Raw genomic sequence first — 15,804 nt, 5'->3', positions numbered from 1 at the left:
AGCCCAGTTCCCTCTTGCCCTCTTCCCCAGGCTGTCCTTCCCAAAGCAGCCACCAGAGGACGCTTCTGAGCACATGAGTCAGGTCCCGTCCCTCCTCTGCCCTTACCCCTCCATGGCTCCCACCTGCCTCAGGGTCAAAGCCGCAGTCTTCCCTGCAGCCCACAAGGCCCTGTACGACCTGCCCCATCCCCTGTCTACCCTCTCCTCCTTGCTCTCTCCCACTCCTCACTTGACTCTAGCCACACGGGCCTCCTTGCTGTTCCTCCAATAGGCCAGGCATGGTCCTGCCCTAGGGCCTTTGCCCAGGCTGTGCCCTCTGCCAGGAGCACTCTTCCCAAAGATACACACACAACTCACTTCCTCACTTCAGGTCATCTAAGACAGGCTCCCCCTACACCTTCCTGGAACCCAGACGTCTCTGCCCTCCCCACGTTATGCCCTCCTCTCCTCCCCCATCACACTCAGGCTGCTGGGAGTGTGGGTCTTGGAGCAGCAGCATGGCCACCACTGTCAGAAATCCAGAATCCCGGGCCCAGGCCCACTCACCCAGGCCTGCACCTGATCAAGATCCTGCAGGGATCCACGTGCATCACAAACTCTGAGAAGTGCAGCTTCACGTGTGAATTCCACAAATAAAATAGTCACCTGGGGCCGGGCACGGTGGTTCACACCTGTAATCCCAGCACTTTGGGCGGCCGAGGCAGGTGGATCACAAGGTCAGGAGTTTGAGACCAGCCTGGTCAATAGTGTGAAACCCAGTCTCCACTAAAAATACAATAATTAGCTGGGCGTGGTGGCGCACACCTATAGCCCCAGCTACTCGGGAGGCTGAGGCAGGAGAATCGCTTGAACCTGGGAGGCAGAGGTTGCAGTGAACCGAGATCACGCCACCGCACTCCAGCCTGGGCGACACAGCAAAAGTACGCCTCAAAAAAACAATAATAATCAAACAACAATAATAAAGAAATAAATAAATAAAACAATCGCCCCCTATGGGACTGTTCAGAGCCCATCTACCTCGCTGCACCAGAAGCCCCTTGAGGCAGGGCAAGTGTGTCCTGGCCGATGACCTCTGCCCCCAAGGTCCAGCACACCACTGGGACTCAATAATTGCTGGCTGGGCCGGGTGTGGTGTCTCATGCCTACAATCCCAGAGCTTTGGGAGGCCAAGGGGGGAGGATCACTTGAGCTCAGGAGTTTCAGACCAGCCTGGGCAACATAGAAAGACCCCATCTCGGCCGGGCGCGGTGGCTCAAGCCTGTAATCCCAGCACTTTGGGAGGCCGAGACGGGCAGATCACAAGGTCGGGAGATCGAGACCATCCTAGCTAACAGGGTGAAACCCCGTCTCTACTAAAAAAGACAAAAAAACTAGCCGGGCGAGGTGGCGGGCGCCTGTAGTCCCAGCTACTCGGGAGGCTGAGGCAGGAGAATGGTGTAAACCCGGGAGGCGGAGCTTGCAGTGAGCTGATATCCGGCCACTGCACTCCAGCCTGGGTGACAGAGCGAGACTCCGTCTCAAAAAAAAAAAAAAAAAGAAAGACCCCATCTCTACAAAAAATGCCAAAATTAGCTGGGCGTGGTGGTGATGTGTGCCTGTGGTCCCAGCTACTTGGGAGGCTGAGGTGGGAGGATCGCCTGAGCCCAGGAGGTTGAGGCTGCAGAGAGCTGAGATTGCGCCACTGCATTCTGAGTGACACAGCAAGACCTTGTCTCAAATAAAATAAAATAAAAATAATTGCTTGCTGGGGCCGGGCATGGTGACTCACGCCTGTAATCCCAGCACGCTAGGAGGCTGAGGTGGGTGGATCACCTGAGGTCGGGAGTTTGAGACCAGCCTGGCCAACATGGAGAAACCCCGTCTCTACTAAAAATACAAAAATTAGCCAGGCGTGGTGGTACGTGCCTGTCATCCCAGCTACTCAGGATACTAAGGCAGGAGAACCGCTTGCACTGGGAGGCGGAGGTTGCCGTGAGCCGAGATCGCACCATTGCACAATCGCGGGAACCCGGGAGGCGGAGGTTGCAGTGAGCCAAGATTGTGTCATTGCCTGGGTAACAGAGTGAGACTCTGTCTCAAAAAAAAAAGAATAAAAAAAAAAAGACCCCAGTGAACCAGGGGCACCATCAATAAGCCATCCTGCCCCGCCCTGCTCAGCCCAATCTCACCGGCTGGTTGGGGAAACTGAGACCTGGACAGACAACATCCGCAGCTGAAGAAGTCCTAGAAGGGCGGGGCGCGGTGGTTCAAGCCTGTAATCCCAGCTCTTTGGGAGGCTGAGACGGGCGGATCACGAGGTCAGCAGATCGAGACCATCCTGGCTAACACGGTGAAACCCCGTCTCTACTAAAAAAAAAAAACAAAAAATTAGCCGGGTGAGGTGGCGGGCGCCTGTAGTCCCAGCTACTCGGTAGTCTGAGGCAGGAGAATGGTGTAAACCCGGGAGGCGGAGCTTGCAGTGAGCTGAGATCCGGCCACTGCACTCCAGCCTGGGCAACACAGCAAGACTCCATCTCAAAAAAAAAAAGAAGTCCCAGAAGAAGAGCTTTGGGTCCAGAACCACACAGCCCAGGTTCAAACCCCGGCTCTGCCTCAGCTGTTTGACTGCAGACAGTCACTTCCCTTCTCCAGGCTTCAGTTTCCCCATCTATACACTGTGGGTGATTTAAAATTCAACCCTAAATCACCTCCATGAGGAAGAAAGAGTGTAATAATCTGAACCAATACACAGCAGGTGAAATATGTTTCTTTCATCTTTTTTGTTTCCTGATAGCTGGTCTGTAGCTAAAATTCTTTTTTTTGAGACAGAGTCTCATTGTTTTTGCCCAGGCTAGAGTGCACTGGGTTCACTCAACCTCATTCCATCTCAGCTCACTGCAACCTCCGCCTCCCAGGTTCAAGCGATTCTCCTGCCTCAGCCTCCTGAGTAGCTGGGATTACAGGCGCCTGCCACCACACCTGGCTAATTTTTTTGTATTTTTAGTAGAGACGGGGGTTTCGCCATGTTGGCCAGACTGGTCTTGAACTCCTGTCCTCAGGTGATCCGCCTGCTTCGGCCTCCCAAAATGCTGGGATGACAAGAGTGAGTCACCGCACCAGGGCCTTTTTTTTTTTTTTTTTTTTGCCTGAGCAGGGAAGTTCTACTTTCAATCTACTTTGAATCCTTCTTGCTTCCACAAGCTAGCTTGGTCCCTGGCTCTGTCCCAGGGGGCATTCCTAGCCTGGCTATTGAGCTGTCCTTCAAGGACAATGCCCACCCTCCTCTCTGACCCCGGCACCACCACCAAGCCACCCCTTTACTGTGTATTCCAAGCTCAGCTCTGACCCAGCCACTCCCCTGCTCAAAGGCCTACCATGGCTCCCCAGTGCCCCACAGAAGAAGAACGAATTTTTTTATATCTCAGTGTTCAAGGACACCTCCCGCCCTGGGAATGACTTGAACCTTCTTCTTGCCGTCACCTACTATCAGGCATTTCCAGCCCCTTCCTGCACACCTTGGCTCAGGCTGTCCCCACTGCTGGGGAACCTTTTTTAGCCTTCTCAAGGCCCAGCTGCCCTCCCAACCAGTCAGACATGGTAACCTCACTCTGTCCTCCAAGCCCTACAGCTGACTCCTGCTCACCAGTCAAGGCCATGCATGCGTGTCCCCTGCTCCAGGAAGCCTTCTCTGACTGCCCTGACTCGGCCTCAATTTCCCTGGGTTCCCCCAGCCACAACCACCCTGCCTTCGTCTTCACTCAACCGTCAACCTGGAAGCAACTGCGTCCAGCTCTGGCTCCCTGTACCCCAAACTGGAAGTCATTCACTGACTCATTGGATTAGCAATTATTGGGCACCAGCTGTCTACCAGACACGGCATGGGGACACAGCCGTGACCGAGACAGCTACAAAAGCCCTACCTTTATGGGGCTCCCAGCCCCGTGGGGGAGACGGGGGTACACTACACACGTTAACCAACGTCGGAACTCAATAGCTTCTGACAATAATAAGCATGACCATAAAAACATGAGGAATGATTAGAGCAGAGGACATCTGAGCGGAGGCCTGAAGGTCAAAGGGGAGACCTCGTGACAAGGTGAGGAAGGTGCTCCAAGGGGAAGGAACTGCAGAGGAAAAAGCGTGGAGACTGGGACCACTAGAGAAAGAGACACACGGTCAAGGTGGACGGGGAGGCTGGCACGCCACAGAAAGGACTCCTGGGACTCTCCCCTTCACTCACACATGACACTCAGCCTCATTTCTTGTTTGTTTCCAAGGACAGGGTCTTGGTCTGTTGCCCAGGCTGCGTACAGTGGTACTATCACAGCCCATGCAGTCTCAGCCTCCCTGGCTCAAGCAATCCTCCTGTCTCAGCCTCCCTAGTAAGCTGGGATCATAGGTGTGCGTCACCATCCCCAGCCCATTTTTGTACTTTTTGTAGAGATGGGGTTTCGCTATGTTGGCCAGGCTGGTCTCAAACTCTTGGCCTCAAGCGATCCTGCCACTCCGGCCTCCCAAACTGCTGGGATTACAGGCGTGAGACACTGTGCCCAGCCAGTCTCTCTTTTTTTCTTGTCCATAAAATAAAGACACCAGCTCAGGGCCTGGCACACAAGCATTCACTTTAGGTTAAATGACCTTGCTGTGTGACCTTAGGCCAGCTACACGCCCTCTCTGGGCGTCTCTGTTCCAAGATAAAAGACAGTGATCCCAGGCAGGCTTGGAGCCTCCATTTCTCCATCTGCCACAGCACAAGGGACGGGGGTGGGATGTCTGTCTCCAGTTCCATACAAGGAGCTCCCTATCGTCCCGGCTGCCCCAGTATTCTGGCTCCGGGGCCAGCGTCCCCGGGGGGATCGAGTAACCTGGTCCCGGCAACGGGGCCCCAGGGCCGTCCAGGTCTGGTTACGGGCTCTGCTTACAGCTGCCCCTCCAGCTGCTTCGGTTGCCCCCATCACAGCCCAGCCAGGCTCTGGGGCTGTCTAGGAACTTGGCAGGAAGGCTGGAGGGAGTCCCTAGGGCCTGGGCATGAGGGGTGGGGCAGAAGACAGAGGCCCCCATGCCCCCCATCCTACTGGATGTCGGTTAACTCATCTCTGCCCAGCCTGGGAGGTGGCTTGTGAGCCTCCCCTCCACTTTTATTTTTTTCTGAGACAGAGTCTCCCTGTGTCACCCAGGCTAGAGTGCAGTGGCACAACCTAGGCTCACTGCAACCTCCGCCTTCCAGTTCCAAGCGATTCTCCTGCCTCAGCCTCCTGAGTAGCGGAATTACAGATGCATGCCACCACACCTGGCTAATTTTTGTATTTTTAGTAGAGATGGGGGTTTCACCAAGTTGGCCAGGCTGGTCTCGAACTCCTGACCTCGTGATCTGCCCGCCTCGGCCTCCTAAAGTGCTGGGATTACAGGTGTGAGCCACCGCACCTGGCCTAAGCCACTGTGCCCGGCCTCCCATCCACTCTTGACCTTCCTTACTGAGTCCTCAGTTCTCAGAGCCTCAGTTTCCCCATCAGCGAACCAAGCATGATAACCACCCACATCGGCTTCTCATGAGGGGTAATGAGTAATCGTGATACATGCTTAATTAACTGTCGTGATGCTGCACTGCCATGGGTTAGAACCCTCCCATCTCTAAGCTTGTTTCCTCCTCTGAAAGATGAGGATAAAAACATTGGCTCCACAGGTGCAGGGGTCTGTCGCAGTTACTGCTGTGACCCCAGTGCCCAGCATGGGGCCTGGCACACAGTAGGTGCTCAACAAATCAGCTGAATGAATGTCCCAGGAAGAGCCCCCACTTATAGAAGAGTTCCAACGAGGCCGGGCGAGGTGGCTCACGCCTGTGATCCCAGTGCTTTGGGAGGCTGAGGCTGGCAGGTCACCTGAAGTTAGGAGTTCGAGACCAGCCTGGCCAACATGGTGAAATCCCCGTCTCTACTAAAAATACAAAAATTAGGTGGGCATGGTGGTGGGCGCCTGTAATCCCAGCTACTCAGGAGGCTGAGGCAGGAGAATGGCATGAACCCGGGAGGCGGAGGATACAGTGAGTTGAGATCGCACCACTGCACTCCAGCCTGGGCGACAGAGCAAGACTCCATCTCAAATAAATAAATAAATTAATTAAAATAGCTGCAAGAGGCCGGGGGCGGTGGCTCACGCCTGTAATCCTAGCACTTTGGGAGGCGGAGACAGGCGGATCACGAGGTCAGGAGATCGAGACCATCCTGACTAACACGGTGAAACCCCGTCTCTACTAAAAATACAAAAAATTAGCCGGGCGTGGTAGTGGGCGCCTGTAGTCCCAGCTACTTGGGAGGCTGAGGCAGGAGAATGGCGTGAACCTGGGAGGCGGAGCTTGCAGTGAGCCAGGATTGCGCCACTGCACTCCAGCCTGGGTGACAGCGAGAGTCCGTCTCAAAAAAAAAAAAAAATTGTTGCAAGGATGTGTTCATTCCAGACTTCTTAAACACCTACTGTGCACCAATATGGCTGGAGACTCAGCCATGCTTGGGGTTGTGAGTGTCCAGGGCTTGGCACAGAGCCCGGTATGCAGGCAGCACTCAATGTCGAGTGTGTCTTTTGCAGAGTATGGGACTCTACCCTGAGCCGCCTTCCACATTCAACTCATAGCAGGCCAGGAGAGCGGGAATTCAAGAACAGATTTAGGAAGGCTGCACCTGCTATGTGCCATGCTTTTCCCGCATATGAACTCATTTCCTGCCCACATCAACCCTCAGAGACCAGCACGCTCATCCCTGTTTGCAGATGGAAAACCTGAAGCTCAGAGAGGTTAAGCCATTTTGCTGAGGTCACATAGCACATAAGGGTGCCATGGATGCAAAGGTGATATTGTTTCTTGCTGACTTTTTTTCTCTTTTCTTTTTTTTTTTTGAGACAGGGTCTCTGTCACCCAGGCTGGAGTGCAGTGGCGTGATCTCGGCTCACTGCAACCTTGACCTCCCAGGCTCAACCAATCCTCCTGCCTCAACCTCCTGAGTAGCTAGGACTACAGGTGTGCACCACCACACCCAGCTAATTTTTTGTAGAGAGGGGGTATGATACCCAGGCTGGTCTTGAACTCTTGGGCTCAAACGATTCTCCTGCCTCAGCCTCTCAAAGTGTTGGGATTAAAGCCGTGAGCCACTGTGTGAGTCCACCTCTTGCTGACATTTACCAAGTGGTCACAATGCACTCCCTGCCCATGATGGTGGCACACCCTACATTTTTTTTTCTTTTTTGAGACAGAGTCTTGCTCTGTCACCCAGGCTGGAGTGCGGTGGTATGATCTAGGTTCACTGCAACCTCCTCCTCCCAGTTCAAGCGATTCTCCTGCCACAGCCTCCCAAGTAGCTGGGATTACAGGCACGCGCCACCATGCCCAGCTAATTTTTGTATTTTTAGTAGAGACGGGGTTTCACCATGTTGCTCAGGCTGATCTCGAACTCCTGACCTCTAGTGATCGACCTGCCTCGGCCTTCCAAAGTGTTAGGATTACAAACGTGAGCCACCGCTTCTGGCCAGCTGAAGTATTTCACAGATAGGCAAACAGAGACCCAGAGAGAGGCTGTCCCTGTCCCCAGGCCACTCGGGAAGTCAGGGTGTGGGAGCCCAGGTAGAACCTCCAGTGGGGACACGGACACGTCTCTGGGGCTGCTGGGACTCCTCCCCTCTGGGGAGGGGGCTCCTGGGTAATTAATTTTAATCACTGTTTTGAAATTGGGCCACCAGGAGGCAAGTCGGAAACAGCAACTTGTAATTAGGAATGGGTGGCAGGTGGGGGGGTTGCAACGACTAATCAGAGGAAATTAAAGTGTCATTTACACCCAGCGGGTAATTAAGGGGTCCAGGAGGGGTGGCTCGGGGAGGCTGGGGCTTCCAGGGAATCCAGGCTGGGGCTGGGGCGTCGGGCACCCACAGATTCCCAAGCAGGTTTGGGGATGGACAGGTCCTCCCTTCAGACCCGATTTGGAGGAAGTACAGAGTGGTGGGTCCTGAGCTTGGGACCCAGTTGTGGGGTTCAGAGGGGAATAAGGCTCTGTTATAGGGACTCCACTTAGGGAGGAAGAAAGAAAGATGGCCCGGCCTTTGGGAGCTTGATCTAGGGGCAGAAGATGAGGAGCCTTTCCCCTCCAAGTTGGAGTTCTGGGCGCCCTTCCCCCCATTGCTGAACTCCTCCCCCAGAATTCCTCCAGTCACTACCCCTCCCCTGAGGCCGGGGATCCCCAAGTGGTCGGGACCGGTGTGAGAGGCCTGGAGGGGGTCCCCGCTGAGACATGTGGTGGGGAATGGGGGTGGGGGGTCTCAGGGAGTGCCAAGTGCTGCTGGGAACGGAAGACCTGGTGAATGAACTTGAAGAAGACAAAGGCGGGAAATAGGTCCCAGGGGAAAGGCCCCGGGGTCAGAGCGGACCACAAGTCCTGGTGAGTCAGGGCTCAGGAATGGTGGAGGGGCTGGCAGAGTGACGTGGGCGCTGGGGGATGGGGCTTGAGAACCGTCAAACTGTGGAGAACAGCGTTTGAGGGGAAGGGGTTTGCTAGGTCATCTCAGGGAACCTGTCACCCCCCCATCTGTGCCTCATTGCTCCCCAGAGCCTGAGGCACTGACCTTCAAAGAGGGACGACAGCAAACACTTACGGGGCGCCTACCCCGTGCTCCCCAGCCCTGTCCCTCAGCCCAGCAGGGTAGGTGAGAGGGGCTCTTCTGACGATTCCATAGGTGGGAAAACTCGGGGCCAGGGATGGGCCCAAGGTAGCATAGCCCGGAAATGGCCAAGCTGGGATTTGAACTCAGGCCCAGGAGTCCAGACGCTGCGCTTTTTTTTTTTTTTTTTTTTTTGAGACGGAGTCTCGCTCTGTCACCCAAGCTGGAGTGCACTGGCCAGATCTCAGCTCACTGCAAGCTCCGCCTCCCGGGTTCAGGCCATTCTCCTGCCTCAGCCTCCCGAGTAGCTGGGACTACAGGCGCCCGTCACCTCGCCCGGCTAGTTTTTTGTACTTTTTAGTAGAGACGGGGTTTCACCGTGTTAGCCAGGATGGTCTCGATCTCCTGACCTTGTGATCCGCCCGCCTCGGCCTCCCAAAGTGCTGGGATTACAGGCTTGAGCCACCGCGCCCGGCCGACGCTGCGCTCTTACCCACAGCACTGCCCTGCCCCCCGAGAAAGGAGCTTTCAGCCTCTTCACATCCACCTCAGCAAGTTTTCCCTATCCATCCACTTTTCCCCCTCTACTGCCCTTGCCTGGCCGGCCCCCATCAATTATTACCAGGACCTGGTCTTCAGTTGCAGACTTGCCCCCTGTCTGTCTTTCCCAAAGATGCCACCAGAGGGCACCAAGAGTCAGATCCCATCTGTCCTCTTCCTGCAGCACTCCATGGCTCCCACCTCCCTGGGGATGTGTCCTCACTGCAGCCCACAGGGCCCTGCATGACCGGCCCCGTACTCTCCTTGCCCTTCCCTCTTCCTATTCTCCCCCTCCGCACTCTGCTCCAGCCACATGGGCCTCCTTGGTGTTTCTCCAACACCCCAGGTGAAGTCCTGCCCCAGGGCCTTTGCACGGGCCATGCCCTCTGCCTGGAGTGCTGCTTCCCAAGATCTCTGCATGACCAGCTCCTTCTCATCTTCCAGGTCTCAGCTCAAATGTCACCTCCTCAGAGACACCCTCCCCGACAGCCTCAGTGAACACAGCCCCGGCCTTCTCAGTCACTTCCAGGATAATTGTCTTCAGGGCACTGACTATACCTGATTTACCTTGTCGCTTTCTCTAGTTAGTGTCTGTGCTCCCCTGCCCCTACCACCCAGCTGGGAATTCGAGAAGGACCGGACGCAGTAGTCTGCCTTAGTCATTGCTGGGTCCGTGGCACCTGGCACTTAATAGGTGCTCACTAAACATCAGTCCACTTGTTAAATGCAAGCAACGCTCCCACAGCTCCAAATGAGATCATGACCAGAAGCTCCAGTTTCTACTTTGCAAGGTTGTTCCTTTTTCTGGAGTCAGAAACCCAACAGAACTATATTTGGCATTTTGCCTGCATCCTCTCGTTTAAATGGTCAACCCTAAGGGAGGCAGAATAGCAACCCATTTTACAGATGGGGAAACTGAGGCTCAGAGAGGGGGCATGAGTAAGTGAGAGAAGAAACTGATTCAATCTCAAGTCAGTCTGATCCAAATGCTACGGCTGCCTCTAAGGGAGATAATTCAGAATTGCTACTTCAACTTCCCCAGGGTCTCTGAGTCCATGGCCTTCAGGGGAGGGAGGCTCTTCTGCAATCATCAGAAAACATATGGCCACCCCCTAGTGAGCTCCTAAACATCCATCATGGCCCTAGCTACAATGCCCCTTCCTGGTACATCTTCCCTGATCCATGAGGCAGGGTACAGCTTTCCCTAGCCCCAGTTGCTCCCTCTGCCCTAGCCCTGAAAACGCGTAGCACAGGGGGCCAATGCCTGGCCCTGTTTCTCTTCCTCTAGCCTGGAAGCCCCTCCAACTAGACAGCGGAGTTAAGGTTACCTCTTTGGGGTCCTAGCATCACCCAGCATAGGGCACAGCACATGGGGGCCACTGGCAGCATTTGTTGACTGACTGATTGACCTAATTGCCTGGAACCAGGCCCACCTGAGAACCCACAGTCCTCCTCTGGGCTCCCGTATTTGGGGAGTTCCCTCCTAGGTCCGCCCTTGGAAGGCTGGCTTAGCCGGGCTATGGTGCATCCTGGGAAGTGTACTCTAGAGTGGGCCTTACCTCCCAGTGGGGCCCTGGGGTGGCTATCTTTGGACCCTGGGACCAGATGGAGAAGGGCTATTGAGGGTGGCAAGTAGTGGGGACCCATGTCCCTGCCAAAGAGCCCTAAGGGTGGTCCCCAGCCTCCCAAGTCTCATACTTTTTCTTTTTCCTTTTTTTTTTTTCTTTTTGAGACGGAGTCTCACTCTGTCCCCCAGGCTGGAGTGTAGTGGCACGATCTCAGCTCCTTGCAACCTCCGCCTGCTGGGTTCAAGCGATTCTCCTGCCTCAGCCTCTTGAGTAGCTGGGATTACAGGCACCCACCCCTATGCCTGGCTAATTTTTGTATTTTTAGTAGAGATGGGGTTTCGCCATGTTGGCCAGGCTGATCTTGAACTCCTGATTCGGCCTCCCAAAAGTGATCCTCCTGCCTCAGCCTCCCAAAGCGTTGGGATTACAGGCGTGAGCCACTGCGCCTGGCCTCAAGTAACTTTCTTTCTTTCTTTCTTTTTTTTTTTTTTTGAGATGAAGTTTCACTTTTGTTGCCCAGGCTGAAGTTGCCCAGGCTGGAGTGCAATGGCGTGATCTCGGTTCACTGCAACCTCTGCCTTCCGGGTTCAAGCGATTCTCCTGCCTCAGCCTCCCAAGTAGCTGGGATTATAGGCACCCACCACTGCATTCAGTTAATTTTTTTTTTTTTTTGTATTTTTAGTAGAGACGGGGTTTCACTATGTTGGCCAGGCTGGTCTTGAACTCCTGACCTCAGGTTATCTGCCCGCTTCGGCCTCCCAAAGTCCTGGGATTACAGGCATGAGCCACCGCTACTTTCTTACTTGTCCTAATGTCTGCACCTCATCTGGATGTCCCTGGAGGAGAGGTGATGAAGGACTGTGATAAGGAAAGAGGACTGTGTGCCTGGGTTTCTATGGCAATACGCCAGACCCCAGCACCACAGTTCATGATGGTGAGGGTGTCTAGGGTGAAGGGTCTGTTTTGGGATAATTCAGCCAGAGGACATGGGGCTGGTGGCTGAGGCCTGAGTCTTCGGCTGCTTTGAGCCTCAGTTTCCCTACTGCTGCTACATGAAGACAGGGACGGAAGAACCGCACCACTATGGCCAAGAGAAAGCCACAGCCCAACCAAATCACAGCTGGGTTTTGGAGGAACCACAGCCTGAGGCCCACAGCCCCTGAAACACCTGAGAATCTCAGAACCCTGGTATCTTAAACAGGACAGCAGTTCAGAAAACCCACAGGACCTGGAAATTGAAAAAAAAAAAAAAAAAAACTAGAAGGTCACTTGGGCCTGACCAATATCAGGATTATTCATCCGGGATTCTGGAAAGACGGCCGTCCAACCCCGCTGGCCTGTCTCCCACGAGGGGCAGCTCACCACTCCTTCCAGCAACGCATTTGGTTTCCAAGGAGCCTGTCCCCTTGTAGCTACCCTTCCTCAAGATCTGAAATGTGACCCATGCCCCTCCCCTGTGCTCTATAACCTTCCATGGCTCACTATTGCCCTTGGGATAAAGTTCGCTCCTTGGCTTTGCATTCAAGGCTACTACCTACCTCATGGTCCTCTTAAATAGTCCAGCCACTCAGGGCTCCTCCAACATACCCTGCCTTGCTGTTCCCTCTGCCTGCAATGCCTGTTCCCCTCTCCTCCTGGCAGAATCCTTCTCCGCCTTCAAGCCCAGTCCCAGTACTCCCTCTTCTGGGCAGCCTTCCCTGCTCCCACCTGTCCTGACCACTGCCCTGGAAGTGTCTCCCTCCAGCACCTCCCTTTCTAGGCCCACAGGACAGGGCCACGCCCAGGGTCAGCTCGGGACACCTTCCTTCCTGGGAGACAGACGGCAACCAGAGAGATCCTTTAGTCCCTGGGGATCCAGCTCACCTGTCCCGCAGGCTGACGTCATGGTCACCTTTCCAAGGGCAGTTTGATTTCTATCTTCCAGGCCCAGTCCTGGTAACCCCAGCAAACTTCTGCCGCCAGCTCGGTGTGGCCACTGCAGAGGACATGCCACATCTCCAGCCCCTTCTATGCCCATCAGACAGAGGCGAGGACTGAGGTCTCAGCGGGAAAGGCCCCTCCTGGGGGGACTCGATACCTAGGCTTGGAGACAACTCCAAAGCAGAGGAGGCAACACGGACCTGAAGATCCTGTGGGGGCTCAGCCGCAGCGGAGTCCGCTGGGGGAACCAGAGGCAAAGTGGGGCAGGCACAGATCAAGACAGTCTCAAGCGACCTCTCTCTGCCTCACCTCCCCCCACTCCAGTCCAAAACCAAAGCACATCTCCTGGGGAGACTGAAGCCCAGAGAGGACTAGGGACCAGCCTGAGGCCACACAGCGAAGCGCCTCCTTGCAAAGCTCCAGGTCTGAACCCTGGATAGCCCAGAGTCAAGGGGAAGAAGGGAGGAGCACAGCTTCAGGGCCACGCTTAACGAGGAGCTGGGATGCAGGAGAGTTCTTGGGTTTCAGCGGCTTCCTCGGGCCTCAGTTTCCCCGCCTGCTGTTGGGAATGGGCCAGTTCAGGACAGACAAGAGGCTGACGCCAGGCTGCCACCTACCCAATATCCGAGGTGTCTCTGTGTGGGTGGCAGTGACTCCCAGACAACTTCCGGTAGAGTTTAAGGCCCCCTTCCAGGTGGGTTCCAACTCAGCCTGGGTCCCAGCCATCCCCCTCCACCCACCCAACAACCTGTACGCTCCCTAAGTAGAGTTTAAAGCAATTGGCCAGGTACAGCCTGAAGTCCCGCCCCTGAAAGAAACTGGTCTCCTGGGATGTGGGAAAGGGTTTGCAGGCAAGGTGGATGCCCCCAGATGTCCCGAATTTTTATTTTGGGGAGGGAGTTTGGACCTTCTGACAAGCTGAAGGAACACAGAAAAACAGACAGAAATGCGATTTTGCACATGGGGCAGAGGCCTCCTTCAGTCACCACAGCCACGAGTCCCTCTCCCCCTCCTCCCTCCTTCAACCCAAACCCAGAACCCCAAAGCCTCAGAGCACCCCAGTAACTCCAAGCACCTATTCCGCTCCAGTCTAGGGGTCAAAGATGACAGCCTCAGGTAGAGGATGTCAAAGATCTCAGCGAGAGAGAGAGGGCCACATGGGGGCGGGGGCGAGGGTCTGCGAATCCCTCCCCCAACCCCAGGACGCCTGCAAAGGCTCCTAGCTCCAGCATTAACCCGGCCGGGGCAGAGCTGGGGGTTCATGACAGTAGCGCCCCCTCTGGGAGGTGCCCCAAACTCGGAGGGCGCCCACAGGCGGAGAGCAGGACAGGAGGGGCACGTGACCCCCGCCCCGGGGACCAATCAGCGCCCGCGGGAGGGGGCCACACTCGGCGCCCCCCACCCATCCCGGCGCGCTTGGAGAGAGACGTTTTCTTTGTCCTTTTGTCAGCTCTTGGGGGGCCCCGAACCCCCAGGCCCCCACGGCGGCGGGGGGCATCCAAACCGGCCGGCCCTCCCCTCCAACACCACTGCGACCCCTGCCTCGCGGCCTGGAGCCGGGACTCGTCCTGTTCTGGGCAGGGCAGGAGGCCGGAGAGGACTCGGGCGCCTAAGGTGCGGCGGCAGGACGCGAAGTGGGGCACGCGAAGTGGGGCGGAGGGGCCTCCCGGTGCCAGGACCCCCACACCAGCCCCGGGTCGCCTCGACTTGGCTCTCAGGACCCCGCCCCCCAACGCCACCCCCAACCCCCGACCAACAGGCCCCCTGCCTGCCCCGAACCTCCAACCTGGGCCCCAATCCAGCTCCCCAGCGGCGCAGCCGCGAGCCCCATTATTGTGTCTCCTCCGGGCCCCCCCCAGGACAAAATCTCCACCCGCTGCGGTGCCGACAGAACCCCCAACCTAGCTGCACATACAGGCCCCCAGTCAACAATCCAAGCGCCCCCCCCACGTTGCAGTGCCATTAGACACCCCCATAATGGAGCCTCAGGGAGCGCCCCAGGCCAAAATCCAGCCCCTCCAAAGCGATGCCACCGGACCTCAACAGGACCCCTCCATACGGCCAGCGACCCCCTCTCCAATCCGGTCCCCTCCCCAGTTGCGTGGCTGAGAGATTCCTCCCCTCGTTCTAGCGCTCCCCAAACCTCCTCCCCGGCCCCAAATCCGTCCCCTCCCAGTGGCAGGGGCCGCAGGCTCCCAATCCTAGCGCCTGACCCGGCCACCCCAGCCAGCCTTTCGGCCCCCTAGCTGCGTGGCGACAGACGCCCCCGTCCCCGCGCCTCCCCCAACCCCCTCCGCAGACGCCCCGGGGCGCTTACCTCGGAGCCGCGGCCGCCGCGAGTGCGCGGGCGGGAGGCGCGAGGGCGGGAGGGCGCGGGCTGTGGGGGTCCGTGCGCGCACCTGTCCCGGCCGGGGCGCTTAGCCCGGCATCCCCGGCTGGGGAGGGGGGCTGGGGGCGCGCGCTCTCCCCGCCCCCGGGCCCGTGGCGCTGCGCTGGGGGAGGGGGCTCAGCCCCGGCCCCCCGCGCGCTGGCGTCGGCTCCGGGGGGGGCGCTGCGCGGCGGCCGGACCGGGGGCGCGCCGCGGCCGCATCTCCTCCGCCCGCCGCGGCCGCCGCTGCGACTCGCGGCTCTGCCACCTCCGCCCCCCCTTTCCAGCAACCCTCCCCACCTCCCCAAAGCCAGGCTGGAGCCGCGCAAAACCCGGCCCGGAGCGACCGCGGCGCGGAGGGGAGGGCGGAGCTGGTGGGTGGCGTTTGGGTGGGTTGTTGGGGGAGACCCAAGGGGGTCACCATGCTTTGGTCCAGGTGGTGGGCTTATTAATTGAGCCGCCCTAACTTCCTCTCCTGGTCCCCTCTGTTCAAACTCGCGTCCCCGGGATCCAGCCCCAATCACACCCAGCCCATGGGGTCAATGAGGCTGTCAGGAACCCTGCGGTCTGGGTGGCCCCCTTCATAGACGAGGTCATTTCTTCAATCCACAAGCATTCCATTTAGCAACACTCACTCGACACTTCAGGAAACTGAGGCACAGGGAAGTCTTGTCCAAGGTCACCCAGTTAGAGAGTGGCAGGGGGTTTTGAACCTGAGCAAACTGGCCGCAGAGATCTACATGGTTCACGTCTCCGGGACCTGCCCTTCTGTCACCAGCGCCCTGTGGGGTC

At 56.9% G+C, this 15,804-nt stretch overlaps 1 protein-coding gene across 1 annotated transcript in view; it reads right to left on the bottom strand.

Annotated features, from left to right (window-relative positions):
* SEMA6B (semaphorin 6B) overlaps positions 1–15,261 on the bottom strand; it is a 45,254-nt gene extending 29,993 nt beyond the window's left edge. Inside the window, exon 1 of the mRNA XM_033196990.1 lies at positions 14,962–15,261. The gene's annotated coding sequence lies outside the window, so the exon portion shown is untranslated. The remainder of the gene's footprint in view (positions 1–14,961) is intronic.
* Between the last annotated feature and the right edge of the window lie 543 nt (positions 15,262–15,804).

This window comes from Trachypithecus francoisi, unplaced genomic scaffold, assembly GCF_009764315.1.
Source record: "Trachypithecus francoisi isolate TF-2019V2 unplaced genomic scaffold, Tfra_2.0 Lachesis_group5, whole genome shotgun sequence".
NCBI lineage: Eukaryota > Metazoa > Chordata > Mammalia > Primates > Cercopithecidae > Trachypithecus > Trachypithecus francoisi.
This window is presented reverse-complemented; position numbering and strand designations above follow the sequence as displayed.